The sequence below is a fragment of the Hemitrygon akajei genome, chromosome 21, assembly GCF_048418815.1.
Source record: "Hemitrygon akajei chromosome 21, sHemAka1.3, whole genome shotgun sequence".
NCBI classification, from domain to species: Eukaryota; Metazoa; Chordata; class Chondrichthyes; order Myliobatiformes; family Dasyatidae; genus Hemitrygon; species Hemitrygon akajei.
Window position 1 is genome coordinate 22,001,743 of NC_133144.1, and position 23,768 is coordinate 22,025,510.

General features: G+C 44.2%; 1 long non-coding RNA gene across 1 annotated transcript; it reads left to right on the forward strand.

The window, feature by feature from the left end:
• Positions 1-23,351, forward strand: LOC140714467 (uncharacterized). The gene is made up of 3 exons (XR_012095876.1): positions 1-84; positions 1,125-1,203; positions 22,625-23,351. It is a non-coding gene; the product is annotated as an uncharacterized lncRNA (long non-coding RNA).
• Positions 23,352-23,768: the final 417 nt, after the last annotated feature.

The window sequence follows — 23,768 nt, forward strand, 5'->3', positions numbered from 1 at the left end:
CAGATGTGCAGTGCAGAGCATTCCAACTGGTTGCATCACCGCCTGGTATGAAGCTTCCAGTGCACAGTATCGAGAAAGGCTGAGGTAGGTTGTAGATGATGGGGGTTCCATCATGGGCTCCACCATCCACACCATTGAGGACATCTACAAAAGGCAGTGCCTCAAGAAGGCAGCATCCCTCATTAAAGACCCTCACCATCTGAGACATGCTTTCTTCTCATTACTAGCGTCAGGGAGAAGATACAGGAACCTGAAGACCCAAATTGAATGACTCAAAAATAGCTTCTTCCCCTCTGCCATCAGATTTCTGAATGGTCCCCGAACTCATGAACATTACCCTGTTATTCCATTTTTGCACTTTATTTTTGTAATTTATAGTAATTTTCTGTCTTAGCACTGTGTTGCTGCAGTAAAGTAACAAATTTCATGTCATATCAGTGAGTGATTCTGATTCTACGTCACGTCAGAGAGAAGTGTGTCCACTGCATTTCTCCAAGGACTGGTCCTGCTCCTACAGGCCACCTGATTGGCCAAGACACAACCAATGCCATTATTCTGGTCTCGATGTTCTGCTGCTGGAGGACAGCCCATGTAAGGTGCATGCTGATTGGGGATCTTCTTAGGTGGATGGACTGTTCCAAAGTGCCCCTCTAATGCCGCTGTCCTGCTCCAGTGATGATCCTTTTTCATCAGCTCTCACTGTGGCCAGTGAACCTGCACCAGATCTTGTAGTTGACGATTTCAATGGCAGTGATGCAGCCTGTTTATCCCAACAATACAAAGAGCAAGGAGATCTCATTCAACCTTAGCAGACTGTGATCTGTCCATACCAATACAATGTGGGGAGGCTCTAGAAGGTGGAGAAACTATAGGACCATAAGATCATATAATGTAAGAGCAGAAGTAGGCCATTCAGCCCATTAAGTCTGCTCTGCTTCTTGATCATGGCTGATTTATTTTCCCTCTCAACCCCATTCTCCTATCTTCTCCCCATAACCATTGACACCTTAAAATATCTATCAACCTCCACTTTAAATATACAAAATTCAAAAGGTTCAAAGTAAGTTTATTATCATAGTACATATATGTCACCATATATAACCCTGAGATTCATTTTCTTGCAGGCATGCTCAATAAATCCAATAACCAAAATATAATCAATGAAAGACAGCACCAAAAGGGTGGACATCCAGTGTTCAAAAGGTAACAAATTGTGCAATTACTAAAAGAAAAAAATAATAATATTAGTAACTAAGCAAGCAAAAGATATCGAGAACTTGTGATGAAGAGTCCTTGAAACTGAGTTCATAGGCTGTAAAGTTATCCCCTCTGGTTCAAGAGCCTGATGGTTGAGAGGTAATTACTATTCCTGAACCTGGTGGTGTGGCTCCTAAGGCTCCTGTACCTTCATCCTGATGGCAGCAATGAGAAGAGAGCATGGCCTGGGTGGTGGGGTCCCTGATGATGGATGCTGCTTTCCTGCAACAATGCTCTGTGTATATGTGATCAATGGTGGAGAGGGCTTTACCCGCGATGGACTGACCATATCCATACTTTTTGTAGGATTTTCTTTCAAAGGCATTGGTGTTTCCATACCAGGCTGTGATGTAGCCAGTCAATACACTCTCCACCATACATCTATAGAAGCTTTTCAAAGTTTTAGATGTCATGCCGAATCTTCATAAACGTCTAAGGAAGTAGAGGCACTGCTGTGTTTTCTTCCTAATGGCACTTACATGCTGGGCCCAGGAAGGTCCTCTGAATTGATAACACTCATGGAATTTACCAAATGACTTGGCTTCCACAGCCGTCTGTGGCAATGAATTCCACAAATTCACCACCCTCTGGCTAACAAAATACTTCCTCATCAACTTTATAAAGGGATGTCCTTCTGAGCCTGTGCCCTTTTGTCCGAGACTCTCCCACTACTGGAAAAACCCACTCTATCAATATTCGGTAGGTTTCAGTGATTTACCCACCCCCTCTCATTCTTCTAAACTCCAGCAACAATAGACCAAGAGCCGCCAAACTCTCCTCGTGCATTAACCCTTTCATCCCCAGACTGCTCTGACGTTCAGTGTCACATCTGAGCATCCAGCAGGTCCCCACATCCATCGATTCCCATACCAACCAAGAGTCCATTGACTGAGTCACCCAAAGTGGAAAGGGCTTGGACGGGTCACGTTGTTAAATACGTTCAAGAAAATTTTCTTTATCAATCTACAGAGGGGCCTATTAAAGAGGGAGTAGCGCTGAACCTTCCCTGAGTGTGTGACGTAGGGGAAGTAATGGAAGTGTCAGCACTGGGGAACTTTGTGACACATGCCCATATTTATATTCATTTTAAAACAGTTATAGTGGAGGTAGGGCTGGTCCATTGGGGCAGAACTAATTTTAGAAGCATTAGGTGAGAATTTGAAGGTCAAATGGGTAAGACTGTTTTCCAGTAAAGTGATGTCCGGCAATTGGAAGTGTGACCTTCAGGGTTCCGTGGCAACAGATTCCCATCAGAGTGAAGAGCTGTGCTGGCAAGTTTAAGCAACTCTGGTTTATGAGAGGTATTAAGGCTCTGGTCAGGAAAACGAAAGACATATATAGCAATTAAAACAGGATTCAGGACTCCACGCAAATATATGCAATTTTGATAAGTAATATGCATCACTAAACTTAAATGAAAGAACAATCAAGAAAAGTGAACAAATACATAGCTAGATAGATAGACACTTTATTGATCCCGAAGGAAATTACAGTGTCACATTAGCATTACAAGTGTACTAATATATAAGTATTAGAAGAGACTGTACTGGTGACAAAAAAACATGAGAACATGTGAAGGAGAGGCCTGCATACTCCAAAGGACCTCAGTCTCCTCAGGAAGTAGAGGCAACTCTGGCCCTTCTTGTACACCGCCTCTATGCTGGTGTTCCACTCAATTCTATCATCCAGGTGCAACCCCAGGCACCTCCACATTGTCACCATCAATAGTAACAGGGAGCAGTGCAGGCTTAGTCCTCTGAAATTCCATCATCATCTTCTTTGTCTTATTGATATTGAGCTGCAAGTGATTCATTTTGCACCATTTGACAAAGTTCTCCACTGCGGCCCTGTATTTATCATCCCCTTCTTCCTTTAGCCACCCAACTATTGCAGAGTCATCAGAGAATTTCTACAGATGACATGACTCATGTTGTATCTCAAGTAAACAGGAAGGGAGCCAATACAATCCCCTGTAGGACCCCAGTGCTACTTATAGCACACAGCTCTGAAGCCATACAGACTGTGGTCTGCCAGTCAGGGAGTCCATTATCCCGGATACAATGGAAGAGCAAACCTGCATTGAACAGAGCTTATCCCAGAGCAATGAGGACTGTATAGTATTGAAGGCACTTGAGAAATCAAAAAACATGATCCTTACAGTGCTGCCCTCCTTATCCAAATGTTCAGCAGATGGATGACAGTATCGTTGACTCCAGTGTGCTTCTGTTAGGCAAACTGCAGGGAATCGAGGGCTGATCTGACCAAAGGTCGGAGGTGAGCCAGGACCAACCTCTCCAGTGTCTTCAGGATGTGTGAGGTCAGGGCCATTGGACGGCAGTCATTGAAGACTTGGTTGGCCATTCTTGGGTATTGGGACCACACATGATGCTTTCCACATAGTCGGGACCCTTTCCAGGCTGAAATTCTGATTGAAAAAGCAATGGAGAACTCCCACACAGCTGCTAAGCACACTCCTTCAAGACCTTAGGGTTCACACCGTCTGGTCCCAGTGCTTTACCTGAGTTTCCCCAGGACCTTCTCACCTGCTTAGTAGTGAAGGCGAGTCCATGATGACTGGGGAGTTGGTGGATGGTGGGGACTGGGGCAGGTGAAGATCCGGACAATAGCAGTTGCTACGTGGAGCTGTGGATTATAGGTGTAGACCGAGAGGGCATGGTAGCTTGAGTTGTTCATCCATGTGCTGAATTGGAGGGGAGAGGAGGGAGGAGGGGAGGCATTGGTGCTGAAGGAACATTGAGTGCCTCGGCACCTGGAATTATATGCTGAGGGGGTGTGAACAAGAGGGCAATTGTCAAATCTATTGAAGAATTGGTTTAACTCATTAGCCCATTCATGGCTGCATTCTGAGTCTCTACAGCTAGGCTGATTAAAGCCAGTGATGTCCTTGATTGATCCGACCCTCTCCCTAGTTATCCTCTTGCTCTGGATATATGTGTGGACTGCCTTGGGATTCACCTTAATCCTACTTGCCAAGGACTTTTCATGGCACCTCCTAGCTTTCCTAATTCCATTCTTTAGTTCTTGTCTGGATTCTTTATACTCCTCATGTGGTTCGTTTGACCCTAACTTCTGAAGCTTTACATACTTTTCCCTTCTCTTCTTGACTAAATTCATTAGCTGTCTGGACATCCAAGGATTTCTGATCTTTCCATCTCCATCCTTCCTTCTAACAGGAATATATCTTTCTTACACTCTGATTATTTTTAAACACCTTCCACACGTCTATGTGGATTTGCCTGAAAAGAGGTGTTCCTAATTAACTTTTAGTTCCTGCCTATTGCCCTTGTAATTTGCCCTACTCCAATTTAAAACTCTTCCTCAAGGATCATACCAATCCTTATCTATAGCTATCCTGAAAGTTGAGGAGTTGTGGTCATTGTTCCCTACCTGCTCATCCACTGAAAGGTGAGTTAATTACCCAACACCAGGTCCAGTACAGCCCCTCCTCTCATTGGACCATCCACATATTGATTCAAGAAACCCTCCTGGCTACACTTAACAAATTCTGCCCCATCTAAATCCCATGCACTATGAAATTTATATTAGGGAAGTTGAAATTCCCCATGACAACAACCCTACTGTTTTTACATATTTCCTTAATCTAATTATATACCTGTTCCTCAATTTTTAAAGAAGGTGGAAAGCTCAGACTACAGAAGTGAGACCTGTAAGAACTTATTTGCAGCATCATCACAGGAAGATTACATCAGATAGAGAACATTAAATTAAACGTAAATCATACACAAGTTTTACAAGAAAGAACATAATTAGAACAAAGAAAAAGCAAAGTCCATTGTAGTGCAAAGTGGTCCATTCTTGTCCAGGTACACTCAAGGCACTGAGATAGGACTTGAGATATTCTGTTGCATTTGTACGACACGTTGGTGTGACTATCCATTGAATAAGCCAAAACTCATTTCTCCCATGGACTTACCATCTTATTTGGTTCTGGAGACTTCACAAAAGAGGAATACATGTTTTAAAGGAACTAAGAGGAATTGGATTTTAAAAAAAACATTTATAGAGCCATGGAGTCTTAGATAAATGCAGCACGGAAACTGGCTCTTCGGCCCATCTATTCTGTGCCAGATCATTTAAACTGCTTACTCCCATCGACCTTCACTGGGACCATAACCCCTCATACCTTCCATATACCTATCCAAAATTCGCTTAAATGTTGAATTTGAGGTCACATGCAGCACTTGTTCTGGCAGCTCGTTCCACACTCTCACAACCCTCTGAGTGAAGCAGTTTCTTCTCATGGTTCCCTTAAATTTTTCATCCTTCACCCTTAACCCATGACCTCTGGTTGCAGACCCACCCAGCCTCAGTGGTAAAAAACCAGCCTGCACTTACACCATCTATACCCCTCATAATTTTGTATACCTCAATCAAATCTCCTCTCGGTCCTCTACGTTCTAAGGAATGAAGTCCTAACCTATTCAGTCTTTCCTTATAACTCAGGTCCTTCAGATCCAGCAACATCTTTGTAAATTTTCTCTGTACTCTTTCAACCTTATTTACATATTTTCTGTAGATAGGTGACCAAATCTGCACACAATATTTCAAATTAGGCCTCACCGTCCTATACAACTTCAACATAACACCCCATCTCCAGTATCCAGTACTCAGTACTTGGATTTCTGAAGGTCAATGTGATAGAAGCTTTCTTTATGACCCTATCTACCTGTGTCACCACTTTCAATGAATTATGGACCTGTATTCCCAGATACTACTGCACTTTTCAGTGCTCTACTGTTCACTGTGTAAGACCTCCCCTCGTTGGTCCTACTAAAGGGCAACACCTCGCACTTGTCTGCATTTTTAACCCATTTTTCCAGCTGCTGCAGATCCCTCTGCAAGTCATGGTGGCCTTCCTCGCTCTCCACTACAGCCCCAGTCTTGATGTTATCTGTAAATTGCTGAGCCAGTTAACCACATTACCATCCAGATCATTGCTATAGATGACCAACAACAAAGTACCCAGCACCGATTCCTGTGGCACACCACTAGTCATGTGCCTCCAGTCAGAGAGGCAAACATCTACAACCACTCTCTGGCTTCTTCACAGAGCCAAAGTTTAGTCCCATTTACAGCCTCATCTTGAATACGAGCGACCGAACCTTCTTGACCATCCTCCACGTGGAACCTTTCCAATGCCTTGCTAAAGTCTATGTAGACAACATCCACTGCCTTCCCTTCATCAACTTTCCTGGTAACTTCCTTGAAAAACTCTGTAAGATTGGTTAGACATGACCTACCAGACATAAAGCCATGCTGACTATAGAACATAGAATAGTACAGTACATTACAGGCCCTTCGGCCCACAATGTTGTGCCAACCATCAAATCCTGCCTCTCATATAACCTCCCACCTTAAATTCCTCCATATACCTGTCTAGTAGTCTCTTAAACTTCACTAGTGTATCTGCCTCCACCACTGACTCAGGCAGTGCATTCCACGCACCAACCACTCTCTGAGTGAAAAACCTTCCTCTAATATCCCCTTTGAACTTTCCTCCCCTTACCTTAAAGCCATGTCCTCTTGTACTGAGCAGTGGTGCCCTGGGGAAGAGGCGCTGGCTGTCCACTCTGTCTATTCCTCTTAATACCTTGTACACCTCTATCATGTCTCCTCTCATCCTCCTTCTCTCCAAAGAGTAAAGCCATAGCTCCCTTAATCTCTAACCATAATGGATACTCTCTAAACCAGGCAGCATCCTGGTAAATCTCCTCTGTACCCTTTCCAATGCTTCCACATCCTTCCTATACTGAGGCGCCCAGAACTGGACACAGTACTCCAAGTGTGGCCTAACTAGAGTTTTATAGAGCTGCATCATTACATCGCGTCTCTTAAACTCTATCCCTCGACTTATGAAAGCTAACACCCCATAAGCTTTCTTAACTACCCTATCTACCTGTGAGGCAACTTTCAGGGATCTGTGGACATGTACCCCCAGATCCCTCTGCTCCTCCACACTCCCAAGTATCCTGCCATTTACTTTGTACTCTGCGTTGGAGTTTGTCCTTCCAAAGTGTACCACCTCACACTTCTCCGGGTTGAACTCCATCTGCCACTTCTCAGCCCACTTCTGCATTCTATCAATGTCTCTCTGCAGTCTTCGACAATCCTCTACACTATCTACAACACCACCAACCTTTGTGTCGTCTGCAAACTTGCCAACCCACCCTTCTACCCCCACATCCAAGTCGTTAATAAAAATCACAAAAAGTAGAGGTCCCAGAACAGACCCTTGTGGGACACCACTAGTCACAACCCTCCAATCTGAATGTACTCCCTCCACCACAACCCTCTGCCTTCCGCAGGCAAGCCAATTCTGAATCCACCTGGCCAAACTTCCCTGGATCCCATACCTTCTGACTTTCTGAATAAGCCTACCGTGTGGAACCTTGTCAAATGCCTTACTAAAATCCATGTAGATCACATCCACTGCACTGCCCTCATCTATATACCTGTTCACCTCCTCAAAGAACTCTATCAGGCTTGTTAGGCACAATCTGCCCTTCACAAAGCCATGCTGACTGTCTCTGATCAGACCATGATTCTCTAAATGCCCATAGATCCTATCTCTAAGAATGTTTTCCAACAGCTTTCCCACCACAAACTTAAGGCTCATTGGTCTATAATTACCTGCACTATCCCTACTACCTTTTTTGAATAGGGGACAACATTCGCCTCCCTCCAATCCTCCGGTACCATTCCCGTGGACAATGAGGACATAAAGATCCTAGCCAGAGGTTCAGCAATCTCTTCCCTCGCCTTGTGGAGCAGCCTGTGGAATATTCCATCAGGCCCCGGGGACTTATCTGTCCTAATGTATTTTAACAACTCCAACACCTCCTCTCTCTTAATATCAACATGCTCCAGAACATCAACCTCACTCATATTGTCTTCACCATCATCAAGTTCCCTCTCAGTGGTGAATACCGAAGAGAGGTATTCATTGAGGACCTCGCTCACTTCCACAGCCTCCAGGCACATCTTCCCACTTTTATCTCTAATCGGTCCTACCTTCACTCCTGTTATCGTTTTGTTCTTCACATAATTGAAGAATGCCTTGGGGTTTTCCTTTACCCTACTCGCCAAGGCCTTCTCATGCCCCCTTCTTGCTCTTCTCAGCCCTTTCTTAAGCTCCTTTCTTGCTACCCTATATTCCTCAATAGACCCATCTGATCCTTGCTTCCTAAACCTCGTGTATGCTGCCTTCTTCCACCTGACTAGATTTTCCACTTCACTTGTCACCCTTGGTTCCTTCACCCTACCATTCTTTATCTTCCTCACGAGGACAAATTTATCCCTAACATCCTGCAAGAGAACCTTAAACATTGACCACATGTCCATAGTACATTTCCCTGCAAAAACATCATCCCAATTCACACCTGCAAGTTGTAGCCTTATAGCCTCATAATTTGCCCTTCTCCAATTAAAAATTTTCCTGTCCTCGCTGATTCTATCCTTTTCCATGATAATGCTAAAGGTCAGGGAGCGGTGATCACTGTCCCCCAGATGCTCACCCACTGACAGATCTGTGACCTGACCCAGTTCGTTACCTAATACTAGGTCTAGTATGGCATTCCCCCTAGTCGGCCTGTCAACATATTGTGACAGGAATCTATCCTGGACACACTTAACAAACTCTGCCCCATCTAAACCCTTGGAACTAATCAAGTGCCAATCAATATTAGGGAAGTTAAAGTCACCCATGATAACAACCCTGTTATTTTTGCACCTTTCCAAAATCTGCCTCCCAATCTGCTCCTCAGTATCTCTGCTGCTACCAGGGGGCTATAGAATATCCCCAGTAGAGTAACTGCTCCCTTCCTGTTCCTGACTTCCACCCATACTGACTCAAAAGAGGATCCTGCTACATTACCCACCCTTTCTGCAGCTGTAATAGTATCCCTGACCAGTAATGCCACCCCTCCTCCCCTTTTCCCCCCTCTTTATCCCTTTTAAAGCACTGACATCCAGGAATATTGAGAATCCATTCCTGCCCTGGTGCCAGCCAAGTCTCCATAATGGCCACTACATCATAATTCCATGTAAGTATCCAAGCTCTCAGTTCATCACCTTTGTTCCTGATGCTTCTTGCATTGAACTACACACACTTTAGCCCTTTTACCTTACTACCTTTACACTCTTTATTCTATTTCTCTTTCCTCAAAGCCTCTCTATATGTTAGATCTGGCATTACTCCATGCACTTCTTCCACTGCTCTATTGCTCTGGGTCCCATCCCCCTTGCAAATTAGTTTAACTATCCTTAATCAGACCCTGCCTGTTCAAATATTTATATATCTGGTTACTTAGAATACCTTTCAGCAACTGTCCACGACAGATGTCAGACCTACCAGCCTATAGTATCCTGGTTTATTTAGAGCTTAAACAATGGAAATCCAATCGTCAGGCACTTCTCCTGTTGCTAAGGACATGTTAATATTTTATTACTAGTTAAAGCTGAAAAAAATGTGTCCAGATTCAGGTCAGTAAACATTACTCAGTTTGATGTAATGGAAATATCATTTCATTGACATATAAAATGGCTAAATAAATTATTAATAATAATAGAAGTGACAAGTTCTTTCATTGAAAACATTCACCTTGTTTCTATTTAAACTCCTTACCTGCTGAGTGTTTGCAGTATCCTTTCACATTTCAGATTCCCATTTGCAGCTTTTTTAAAATTTTCAATACAAATAACAGATCCAGCTGGCATCAAATATTCATTCCCTCGAAGGAGATATTGCAAACTAGCAGCTGGATTTAGTGGAGGCCTGTTTTTTGGATTAGAGACCTGCGACCAGTGGTGTGCTGCAGGGATCAACGCTGAGTCCCCTATTCCTTGTCATATCTTTTAATGATTTGGATGAGAATGTAGTGTCATGATTGGTTAGTTTGGGGATGACACCAAATTTAGTGAGGCAATGGACAGGGAAAGTTAAAGTCTCCGGTTGCAATAAGATCTAGATCAATTGGAGAAGTTGACAAACGAGTGGCAGATAGAATTTAATTCAGTCAGGTTCAAAGTGATGCATTTTCGGAGTTAAACCAGAGCAGGACCGTGGGGAGTGTTGTTCCACAGGACACGTACGCAGTTCCCTGAAAGTGGTGACACAAACAGGGTGGGAAGAAGGCGTATACTGGGGTCCGCTTCGATGAGCACCTCCGCACCATCTGCCACAAGCAGGACATCCCAGTGGCCAAACATTTTAAATCCATTTCCCATTCCCATCCCGATGTGGCGACCATGGCCTCCTCCTTTCGTGCCTCAGGGTGGAGGAGTAACACTTTGTATTCCGTCTGGGTAGCCTGCAACCATGAATATTGGTTTCTGCTTCCAGTAAACAAATTTCTCCCCCACAACCTCCTCTATTCCCCACTCTGACCTTTTATGTCTTCTCACCTGCCTGTTATCATCCCCGCGCCCTCCTCCTCTTTCCCTTTCTCCTATCATATTCACTCTTCCCTCCTATCATATTCCTTCTTTCCAGCCCTTGACCTTTCCCACACACCTGGCTTCACCTATTAGCTTCCAGTTAGCCTCCTTCCCCTGAGGGAGGGGCTCTGGCTAGGGATTGTCTGTGTGATGCCCGCCTAGGATGACTGCCCTCCTTGACCTTTTCCTCAATAAGTTGCCACTTCAGATTCAGATTCAGTTTATTGTCATTTAGAAACCCCAAATGCAATGCAGTTAAAAAATGGGACAACATTCCTCCAGAATGATATCACAAAAGCACATGACAAAACAGACTACACCAGAAAATCCACATAACGTTTGGCAATCCAGAGTCCGGAGAGGCTGCTGCGTATTAATATCGCGCTACCGTCTTAGCGCGTTCCCTGGAAAGGAGCTCCAAATCCACCAGACAAACAAGACCAAAAACCAAAGCTACAAGACCTGCACAAAACCACATAGTTACAACAGTGCAAACAAACATAGCATAATTGATAAAAAAACAGACTATGGATACAGTAAAAATAGTCCAAGATGTTAAAGGACTGTAAGTTCAAAAGAAATCACCACAGTTTCCACAAGTCCCCAAGGTTCCAACAGACTCGCCATCCCACGCCGGCGGCAGAAGGGAATACCCCCACTATAGACTTCCATGGCGCTTCCCGACCCAGCCTCGCAGATGCAGCACACACCGAAAGCGATCTGACCACAGCGGACTCTGAGTCTGTCGAACCTCCGAGCCGACGACCATCCCCTCCGGCACAGCTTCTCCGAGCACCATCCTCTGCCGAGCGTATTAAGACGGCCCCGCCAACGGCCATCGGCAACGCGACCCTGAGGATTGGGGGCCTGTTCTTCCCAGCAGAGTCCCGGACCTCACAGCAGCAGCAGCAACGAAGGTCTTCCTGGAGATTTCCTGATGTTCCTCCATGCTCCCACGTCTGTTTTCAATCGATTATGATTGCGCACAGCACCCCACTTCCTTTGCAACATACCAAGATCATGGATAATTCTACATTCCCCCAGCTCTTAGAGCGTCAAAGTTCAAAGTAAATTTATTTATCAAAGTACGTAAATGTCACCACCATATCCAACCCCGAGATTCATTTTCTTGCAGGCATACTCAATAAATCCAGTAACTGCACCCATCTGTTGTACTTCCTTCTTTCACTTTGATTAGAAGCGTTCTCCAATCCTCTTCACTTTCAGCTTTAGAGTAATGTTAACTGCATATCTGAGGTTGTTAACATTTTATCCGGCAATTTTGATTCCAACAATCCTCTATCATTATTTTAGCAACCTTAGATATACAGATGATACAACTCCAATGGCTGAAAGTGAGGACGATCTGAGCAATGTGAAAGAAGAATTGCAAAAGTTGGATTGTTGCTCAATATTAAGGAAACCATGATTACGTTGACCAGCCCTATTAACTCTGTGGTAATAAATGGAAAAGAAGTGGAGGCAGTGATGGATTTTGTCTTCCTCAGTTCAAAGATTTCTATAGATGGTAACTGCGGCCACGAAAATAAACGGTGCTTACTTCTGGGGAGGGCAGCAATGGCAAATTTAGATAAAATACTGAAGAGCAGAGACATAACATTTTCTACGGAGATCTGTATAGTCTATAGTATTTCCAATTGTGATGTATGGCTGTGAGAGCTGGACTGAATTCAAAAGAATCGACACCTTTGAACTTGGATGCTGGAGGAAATTGTTAAGAGTTCGTTGGACAGCAAGAAGATCCAACAAGTCAACACTTGAAGAAATATGCCAGACTGCTCACTAGGAGGCTTGATTATGAGACAAAAGCTCAAATATTTGACCACATCATGAGAAGACAGGATTCCTTGGAGAAGACCCTCATGTTAGGTAAAGCAGAAGGTAAAAGAAGGTGAGGACGACGGAGGCTACGATGGATAGATAATATCACTCAGACAGTGCGTATGACCTTGGGAGGATCTTAGAGAGGCAGTTTCCAACAAGGAGGCTTGGTGTGCAGGAGTCCAGGAGGTCACGAAGACTTGGACTCGACAATGACTGAACAACAAACTGCACCCATCAAGGTGGACAACCAGTGTGCAAAAGACAACTGAATGTGCAAATACGGAATATAAAAAATGAAAAAAAGTTAATAAATAAATAAGCAATAAATATCGAAAACATGAGCTGAAGAGTCTTTGAAAGTGAGTCTATAGATTGAGAAGTTATGCCCTCTGGTTTAAGAGCCTGATGATTGAGAGGTAATAATTGTTCTTGAACCGGGTGGTGTAAGTCCTGAGTCTCCTGATAGCAGCAGTAAGAAGACTGCTCACTTCAACAGCATGCCACCATTTCACTGGCAAAGCTGCACTGGGAAGGAGGTGGAGGTGGGGGTGGGGTCATGTCACAGGTGTAGGTCAACATGGAGAGACTTTTCTGAGACAGCGGTTGAGTCCCCAATCCCCAATCTCCTTTGTGCAGCAAGATGGACATTGATACATTTAGGGCAGAATGAGATTCACTCCACCACAACATTCTGTTATGGAACAGAAGAAGGAGGAGAAGAACAACAACGAGCAGTTAAAACCTTCGGCATTTCCTAGTTCTCAGATCCTAATCATGAATACTAGAACACATCAGTAAACAACAGGAACCTGGGGAGTGTTGTAGAACAATGACCTTGGCAATTAGGTACACCATCTCGTGAGAGTTTAGAGGATGTAAACAGGATTAAGATTTTTGGCTCCAATCAGAATGCTGAATATAGAAGTTGGGAAGTTACTTTACTTTATTGTAAACAATTGATACTAGAGTGTACAATCATCACAGCGATATTTGATTCTGCGCTTCGCACTCCCTGAAGTACAAATCAAAGTAAATATAATAACAATTTAAATTATAAATCATAATTAGAAAATAGAAAAGGGGAAGTAAGGTAGTGTAAGTCAGGTCTGGATATTTGGAAGGTACAGCCCAGATCCGGGTCAGGATCCGTTCAGCAGTCTTATCACAGTTGGAAAGAAGCTGTTCCCAAATCTGGCCGTACGAGTCTTCAAGCTCCTGAACCTTCTCCCGGAGGGAAGAGGGACAAAAAGTGTGTTGGCCGGGTGGGTCGTGTCCTTGATTTTCCTGGCAGCACTGCTCCAGTGCGTGCGGTGTAAAGTGAGTCCAAGGATGGAAGATTGGTTTGTGTGATGTGCTGGCCTAGGTTCACGATCTTCTGCAGCTTCTTCCAGTCTTGGACAGGACAACTTCCATACCAGGGTGTGATGCACCCTAGAAGAATGCTTTCTACGGTGCACCTATAAAAATTAGTAAGGGTTTTAGGGGACAGGCCAAATTTCTTCAGCTTTTTCAGGAAGTAAAGGCGCTGGTGGGCCTTCTTGGCAGTGGACTCTGCTTGGTTAGACCAAATCAGGTCATTTGTGATATTCACCCCGAGGAACTTAGAGCTTTTGACCTGTTCCACCTGCGCACCACCGATGTAGATGGGGTCGTGTAGTCCACTACTCCTTCTGAAGTCAACAACCAATTCCTTCGTCTTGCTGACGCTGAGGGATAGGTTATCGTCTTCGCACCATGCCACCAGGTTCTTAATTTCCTCTCTGTACTCAGACTCATCATTACCCAAGATACGGCCTACAATTGTGGTGTCATCAGCAAACTTATATATTGAATTCGATGGAAGCTTGGCTGCACAGTCATGGGTGTAACAGTGAGTACAGCAGGGGGCTGAGTACACAGCCTTGTGGGGCACCGGTGCTCAGAATGATTGTAGAGGAGAGCTTGTCCCCTATTTTTACAACCTGGGTCCTATCTGTGAGGAAGTTGAAGATCCAGCTGCAGATCTGAGTGCTAAGACCCAGGTTCCGGAGCTTAGGGATCAGTTTATTTGGAATAATGGTACTAAAGGCAGAGCTGTAGTCGATGAAAAGGAGCCTTACATATGCATCTTTATTCTCCAGGTGTTCTAAGGGGGAATGTAGTGCCAGAGAGATGGCATCTGCCGTTGACCCTGTTGCTCCAGTAGGCGAATTGCAAAGCGTCGAGGTTGACCGGTCGGTTATGGTTGATGTGTGCCATAACCAATCGCTCGAAGCACTTCATAGCAATTGATGTTAGAGCCACAGGTCGGTAGTCATTCAGGCACGCTACCTTGCTTTTCTTTGGCACCGGGATTATCGTTGCCTTCTTAAAACACGAGGGGATCTTAGACCGAAGCAGGGAGCAGTTGAAGATGTCAGCAAACACTCCAGCTAGCTCACTTGCACAGGCCCGGAGAACCCGTCCCGGGACACCATCTGGGCCTGTCGCCTTCCTTGGATCTACGTTATGCTATAATTCTACAGGACACCGGTAAGGCCACACTTGGAGGATGGTGTACAGCTTTAGACACTTAGCTTTTGGAAAGATGTTATTAAATGAGAGAGTTAAGAGTTACAAGGATCCTGCCTGAGAGACAGGAAGAAGTTGACAGGCTAGGACTATTTTCCTTGGAGCTGAGTGCTGATCTTACAGAGGTGTTTATAGCCATGAAATCCATAGAAAGAGTAGATTCACTCAGTCTAATCCCAGGATTGGGGAACGAAGAGCTTGGAGAGCACAGGCTGAAGGTGAAAGAGGAACATGAGAGGCAACATTTTACACACAGGCTGTCCATATATGGAATGGAGTTTAAAGTTCAAAGTAAATCCATTATCGTAAGTGCATATATTTCACCATATTCAACCCTGAGATTCGGTTTCTTGCAGGCATTTACAGCAAATTAAAAGGAATACAGCAGCATTTATGAAAAACTATAAATAAAGAAGTCTGACAAGCAAAAGATGTGCAAAAGGAGACAAAGGGGAATAATAAAGAGAAGTAAGTGAGTAATACTGAGCTGCGGAGTCCTTGGAAAAGTAGTCTACAGGTTGTGGAGTCAGTCAGCATTGAAGAGAGTGAAGTTATCCACACCAGTGGCGGTTGTAGGGTAATAACTGTTCCTGAACCTGCTGGCGTGGGACCTAAAGCTTCTGTGCCTCCTGCCCAGTGGCAACAGTAATGAGCTGCCAGAGGAAGTGGTGGAAGCAGGTGCGATAATGACTTGTAAAGGACAGTTGGAAAGGGTCATGGATAGGAAAGATTTAGATGGTTCTGGGCCAAACACTGGCAATGGGACTGATTTGGATGGTCTGTAGAGACCCAATGGGCTGAAGGGCCTGTTTCCATGCTACATGACACAGATCCAGGAACATTTTAAATGTGAAGAGGTTTCCACTTCCTGCACTCCTCGTGCCATCCTCCGCCAAACTTCAACCATCCCATTGCCTTCCCCCTCTGTTCCATAAATGCTTGACATCTTGCTTCTCCTCTGAGGCAGGAGGAAGAAGATCAAGAGCAGGTGGAGAGGAGAGTTAACAGTACGTCGATGAGCCAGTTTGTGGATCAGCTAGGTTTACAGACCATTACTCACCGAGCAATAAAAGGCAGAGAAACAGCGAGTGGGAAGAATGGGGCATTAATCAGTGGATTCTTGTCTGAGAATAAAGAAATCTCTCAGCACAGCAAAATCTGAACAGACACGGAGGTGTAGAGTCTGGATTTCAGACTTGTGTAATTGTGCAAGCATGTAATCACAAAGCTGGTGGCTTATCAATTGGCGTGAATGAAATAAGATGCAATCCATAAAAATTAGAGGTTTTACGCACTAATGTTAATGTGCTGATGTTAATGTAATGCTATTGTTTATGATGAAACTTCCATATTACAGGCGGGCTTGCTTACATATCTCTTATGTGGCAAGACGTTAATAATATCCCCACAGACTGACACACTATCTATTCAACATAATTTGCAGTTTAACGAGTTGTAGCAGAGCACACACACAACAAAGACAGGACCTCTCTCAAGCTGTACAGCTCTCTGCTGGTGTTCTTGATCAGAAACACGTTTACTTTCTGTTGGCAGCCGAGCATAGTGCAGCAACTGCTTGTACTTCAAAGTAAAATTCAGCCTCAAAAGGAGTATACAATAAATATAAGACACAGGCGTTCCAGAATGTTTAATCTTTCCTTTGATACACGCCACCACAGGATTCAATCCAGTGAACCTTCATAACATTTCCTTCTAAAATTTTTATTCCAAAAATAAACATTAAATATTTTTGTGTAAATCAAACACAGTGCTTGCTCATATGTTCTGTGTACTGAGCACCATTGACTCTGATCTGGCTTCCTGGAACGAGACAACCATAGAACCATAGAACATTACAGCACAGAAACAGGCCCTTCGGCCCTTCTTGGCTATGCCGAACCATTCTCTGCCTGGTCCCACTGACCTGCACCTGGACCATATCCCTCCATACACCTCTCATCCATGTACCTGTCCAAGTTTTTCTTAAATGTTAAAAGTGAGCCCGCATTTACCACTTCACCTGGCAGCTCATTCCACACTCCCACCACTCTCTGTGTGAAGAAGCCCCCCCAATGTTCCCTTTAAACTTTTCCCCCTTCACCCTTAACCCATGTCCTCTGGTTTTTTTCTCCCCTAGCCTCAGTGGAAAAAGCCTGCTTACATTCACTCATCTATACCCATCATAATTGTATACACCTCTATCAAATCTCCCCTCATTCTTCTACGCTCCAGGGAATAAAGTCCTAACCTATTCAACCTTTTTCAGTTTCTCAAGTCCCGGCAACACTTTTGTAAACCTTCTCTGCACTCTTTCAACCTTATTAATATCCTTCTTGTAATTCGGTGACCAAAGCTGCACATGAGTGCTTGAGGGGTTTCTACACAGGAGCACATCCCCTCGATGTCTGGTGGCAGAAGGAGCGTAGTCTTTGCTTCTTCAGCACAGAGCCTTTGTGTTGGCTGCAGTGACCTTTGGTGCATCCTTCAGCACGTACTCCCGCAGCCTGGGCGGGAGCATTTCCTTATGGACATCCAGTTGTCCTAGAAGACTGACAGATTTTGAGCAGACTCACACAGACGTTGTTTACTGAGTTGACCATCTGCCAGCCGCCCTTGATTGTGTGTGTGTTCCTCGCCCCGGAGATCAGGAAATCCTTTGTTCCACAGTTCCTTGGGATGTGCCACAAAAAGGCACCTTGCTTCCTGCTTCAGAACTCCCTCACAATTACCCAGTCCACAAAGACGTGAGTGATCATACAACGCAGGAGATTCTGCAGATGCTGGAAAACCAGGGTACCACACACAAAATGCTGGAGAAACTCATCGGGTCAGGCAGCACGTATGGAAAGGAACAAACAGTCAATACTTCAGGCCTCAACCCTTCATTAGTCCTCTGGGTGGGTCTCGGAACTAGACTGCCAATTCCTGTCCAGAGTTGAGCGATCGCAGCTGCCCCGAGGGCGCTATGCAGTGGGAGTGAGTTTCTGGCAGTATAGACAGGACCTGAACTCGACAGGGATGGAAATGGGACAGCTGGTGCCATGGTCTTGGGGAAGTCAGTACGTTTCAGACTTCCATCCCTTGCAATAGCTTGCACTCAGACTGCATCATCACGAAGCATTGGGATCCTAAGGGACTTTGCATCACTAGAGATATGAAAGGTGCTTGCCTCCTTTGTTAAATCATGCCCTTTTAAGGGCAGGGAGGTGGGGTGCTCCCATACAATGCAGAAACTTCAGAGGGCTCCAGGTGGAAAACAACACGTTGGTGCTGCAGCATCCTGGGAAATACAAAGAATCAGAAGAAAGGCTGTTGAAGGACAGACACTTCCATTGCTGAACTGATAGCAATGGCCAACAATTCTGGCCACCCTATCACAGGAAGGGTGTGAAAAGCTTTGAAAAGGTGCAGGAGAGGCTCACCTGGATTAGGGGCTAGAGCTTAGATAAAGTTGGGAGGTTTTCTTCGGAACATCAGAGAATGAGGGGAACCTTATAGAAGTTCAAGAAATTATGTCATACACAAGTAGTGTAGCCAGATCTTTTTTTTGCTAGAAATGAGGAGATTAATTTGTTAAGAGGAGGAAGGATTAAAGGAAATGCACAAGGCAGGTATTTTTACATAGAGAATGACAGGTTCCTGGAATGGACTTCCATGGGTGCTGATGGTAGCAGGTATGATAAGTGACATTTAAGGGCTTATTATATAGACACATGAAAATGCAAGGAACACAGGGATATGATTCATGTGCAAGCAGGGGGGATTTAACTTAAATTCAACATCATGTTTGACACAGGTGTTGTAGGCTTGTTTACATACAGTACTCTTCTGTGTTGTATGACACATTGCCAGTGCAAAGCTCTGAAAACTGCTATCTACTGAGCTTCCATACTGCATTACGAAGCTTCATCAGGTTTGGAGTGATGCCTGGAATTTACTGAAGCATGAGGAACATCTTTTATGCTGGTAAAACCAACTTGATCCTTCATAAGCACACTGATAAATCAAGGCACAAGCACCAATAGCTGAAATTAGCAATGGGTGGTTTGAGGACATGAGGGAGATCCAACAGATTGTGGATGGGCATGACATATGGTGCTACTGAAGTAACTTATGGCCCAGATTCTTGTGGAAAACTCCTTCCCTCTTGTGATCAAAGATGGTATCATGGACAGGAAGACCATCGAAACCTGATAGAAGGATCACTTGCAAATGCAAGGAATTGCAGGTGATGGAAAGCACTTTGAATCCATTTAGCAAAAAAAAATGTGTCTAACACTCAAACTCTTGGTGCGAAAGCAAGAATATGAAGAGCTAAAGATCTACAGTCCAGGTAGCTTTTTAATAGAGATCTTCAGACATAGAGGAAAGACTTCAATCTATGAACTCCACCGACTCAGCTTAAGTTTTGAACTATAAAGTTATTTCTTTTGAAATGAGGAATACTGATATGTCATGCCTTCAAGAAGAATGCCAGCTCTAGCCATGAAAACTAACGTGGCCTCACTCTCCTCCACTAAAACAAAAATCCTCTTCTGAAATCTCATGAACAGACTAACCCCACCCACCCTTCCTGAATGTCACAGTGTTTGGCCATGCAAGAGGAACTAATGACATTGCATTTAGCAAGAAAGAGGTTCAGAGCATTACCAGGAATTGTGCACATCTCAAGGACTTTATTAAGGCTGTAGATCTGTGGCTGCCACTATCCCCTCTCTTTCTTTACAGCCCATCCCTTCCTTCCACATTTTATACCACATGTCTCCCCTCTTTCTTGCAGAAAAAGAGGAAGACATAGAGAGGTTGGCTACGAAGTCTCTGTGGGTGGAAGCTAGGAATAGGAAGGGGTCAATAACTCTACTGGGTGTTTTTTATAGACCACCCAATAGTAACAGGGACATTGAGGAGCAGATAGGGAGACAGATTCAGGAAAGGAGTAATAATGACAGAGTTGGTGTGGTGGGAGATTTTAACTTCCTAAATATTGATTGGCATCTCCATAGATGAGGGGTTTAGATGGGGTGGAGTTTGTTAGGTGTGTTCTGGGAGGTTTCTTAACACAATATGTAGATAAGCCTACAAGAGGAGAGGCTGTACTCAGTCTGGTATTGGGAAATGAACCTGGTCAGGTCTCTCAGTAGGAGAGCATTTTGGAGATCGTGATCACAATTCTATCTTCATTACTATAGCACTGGAGAGAGATAGGAACAGACAAGTTAGGGAAATGTTTAATTGGAGTGAGGGGAACTATGAGGCTATCAGGCAGGAACTTGGAAGCATAAATTGGAGACAGATGTTCTCCTCAGGGAAACGTACCGAAGAAATGTGGCAAATGTTCAGGGGATATTTGCATGGGGTTCTGAGTAGGTACGTTCCAATGAGACATGGAAAGGATGGTAGGGTACAAGATCCGTGGTGCACAAAGGCTGTTTTAAGTCTAGTCAAGAAGAAAAGAAGAGCTTACGAAAGGTTCAAAAAACTAGGTAATGATATGAATCTGGAAGATTATAAGGCTAGCAGGAAGGAGCTTAAGAATGAAATTAGGAGAACCAGAAGGGGCCATGAGAAGGCCTTGGTGGACAGGATTAAGGAAAATCCCAAGGCATTCTACAAGTATGTGAAGAGAAAGATGATAAGACCTGAGAGAATAGGACCAATCAAGTGTGACAGTGGAAAAGTGTGTATGGAACCTTGAGGAAATAGTGGAGGTACTTAATGAATACTTTGCATCAGTATTCACTATGGAAAAGGATCTTGGTGATATTAAGAAAGAGGATATGCTGGAGGTTTTGGAAAACATTAAGTTGGACAAGTCACCGGGACCGAATAGGATGTACCACAAGCTACTGTGGGAAGTGAGGGAGGAGATTGCTGAGCCTCTGGTGAAGATTTTTGCATCATCAATGAGGATGGGAGAGGTTCTGGGGGATTGGAGGTTTGTGGATGTTGTTCCCTTATTCAAGAAAGGGAGTAGGAATAGCCCAGGAAATTTTAGGCCGGTGAGTCTTACTTCAGTTGTTGGTAAGTTGATGGAGAAGATCCTGAGAGGCAGGATTTATGAACATTTGGAGAGGCATAATATGATTAGGAATAGCCAGCATGGCTTTGTCAAAGGCAGGTCATACCTTATGAGCCTGACTGAATTTTTTTGAGGATGTGACTAAGCACATTGATGAAGGTAGAGCTGTAGTTGTAGTGTATATGGATTTTAGCAAGGCAGTTGATAAGGTAACCCATGCAAGGTTTATTGAGAAAGTAAGGAGGCATGGGATCCAAGGGGACATTGCTTTGTGGATCCAGAACTGGCTTGTCTACAGAAGGCAAAGAGTGGTTGTGGACGGGTCATATTCTGCTTGGAGGTGGGTGACCAGTGGTGTGCCTCAGGAATCTGTTCTGGGACCCCTACTCTTTGTGATTTTTATAAATGACCTGGATGAGGAAGTTGAGGGATGGGTTAGTAAATTTGCTGATGACACAAAGGTCAGGGGTGTTGTGGATAGTGTGGAGGGCTGTCAGAGGTTACAACAGGACATTGATAGGATGCAAAACTGGGGTGAAAAGTGGCAGATGGAGTTCAACCCAGAAAAGTGTAAGGTGGTTCATTTTGGTAGGTCAAGTATGATGGCGGAATGTAGCATTAATGGTAAAACTCTTGGCAGTGTGGAGGATCAGAGGGATCTTGGGGTCTGAGACCATAGGACACTCAATGCTGCTACACAGGTTGACTCTGTGGTTAAGAAGGCATACGATGCATTGGCCTTCATTAATCGTGAGATTGAGTTTAAGAACCAAGAGGTTATGTTGCAGCTATATAGTACCCTGTTCAGACCCCACTTGGAGTACTGTGCTCAATTCTGGTCGCCTCACTACAGGAAGGACGTGGAAACCATAGAAATGGTGCAGAGGAGATTTACAAGGATGTTGGGGAGCATGCCTTTTGAGAATAGGTTGAGTGAACTCAGTCTTTCTCTTTGGAGCGACGGAGGATGAGAGGTGACTTGATAGAGGCGTACAAGATAGTGAGAGTCTTTGATAGTGTGGATAGTCAGATGCTTTTCCCCAGGACCGAAATGGCTAGCATGAGAGGCCATAGTTTTAAGGTGCCTGGGAGTAGGTACAGAGGATATGTCAGGGGTAAGTTTTTTACGCAGTGAGTGGTGAGTGCATGGAATGGGCTGCCGGCGGGTGTGGTGGAGGTGGAAACAATAGGGTTTTTTAAGAGACTGCTGGATGGATACATGGAGCTTAGAAAAACAGAGTGGTATGGGTAAAGCCTAGGTAGTTCTAAGCTAGCGACATGTTCGGCACAGCTTTGTGGGCCGAAGGGCCTGTATTGTGCTGTAGGTTTTCTATGTTTCTATGGTTTTTTCCAGTGCAGATGAAGCGTCTTGATCCGAAACATCAACTGTCCATTTCCCTCCATAGATGCTGCCTGACACACGAGTGTCTCCAGTGCTTTGTGTGTTGTTCTCACTTTAACTTCTTGTCTTTGCAGCTGATTGTTCCTCATCACTGACCATCTCCTCCTGCAGCTCACTGGGAGAGTTTCTAACCGTGTCATCACTGAACGATGTTGCAAAACCCCAGATGACCTCTGTCACTAAATAAATGACTGCAATTGTACTGAACACAAATGGAGGCATGCAGAGTTTTAGAGTTTATTTCAGAGAGAGCCAACGCCTGGGCCTACCCAGCAACAGTTTAGATCATCCAATTTGTGTACACACACACCTTCACAATATATCACTCTGTCCCAGAAAGTCAACACCCCACTTTGCTTGTTCAGTTACATACTAAGTTTTTCTTGCTTGCTCTTTTGTATCTATCTTTCTGTGTTTCTGTTCCTCTCTCTACCTACTTCCCTATTTCTTTTCATTTTTCAGTCACTCTCTCCCTCTCTTCCCAAATATCCGTCAATATTTTTATCTCCCTCTCTCTCTATCTCCATCCTTCTATCACTCTCTGTCTCTAGCTCTCCCCCTCTGTATCTCTCTCACCCTCTCTTTATATCTTCATCTTTATTTCTATTTATGTCTTTATCCCCATCTGTGTTGCTTCACTATGTCTACTTTCATTTCCATATCTCTATTTCTATCCTCTCCTCATCTCTGACTCTCTGTCTTTAAGATCATAAGATACCAGAACATAACTAGACCATATCACTCATCTAGTCTGCTTCAGTATTTCATCATGGCTGATCTATTTTTCCTCAGCTCCAATCTCCCGCCTACTCCCCATATCCCCTCGTGCCCTGACGAATCAAGAATCTGTCAACCTCTGCCTTAAATATACATAAAGACGGTCTACACAGCTGCCTGTGGTAAAGAATTCCATGGATTGACCACTGTCTGGCTAATGAAATTCTTCCTCACCTCTGTTCTAAAAGGACACCCCTCTATTTTGAGGCTGTGTACCCTGGTCTTAGACACTCCTACCAAAGGGAACATCCTCTTCACATCCTTTCACCATATCAAGGCCTTTCACCATTCAATAGGTTTCAATGAGGTCTCCTCATGTTCTTCTGAATTCTAGTGAATAAAGGCCCACCACCATCAAACACACATCATATGACAAGCCATTTAATGCTGGAATTATTTTTGTGAACCTTTTTTGAACCCTCTCCAGTTTCAGCACATTCT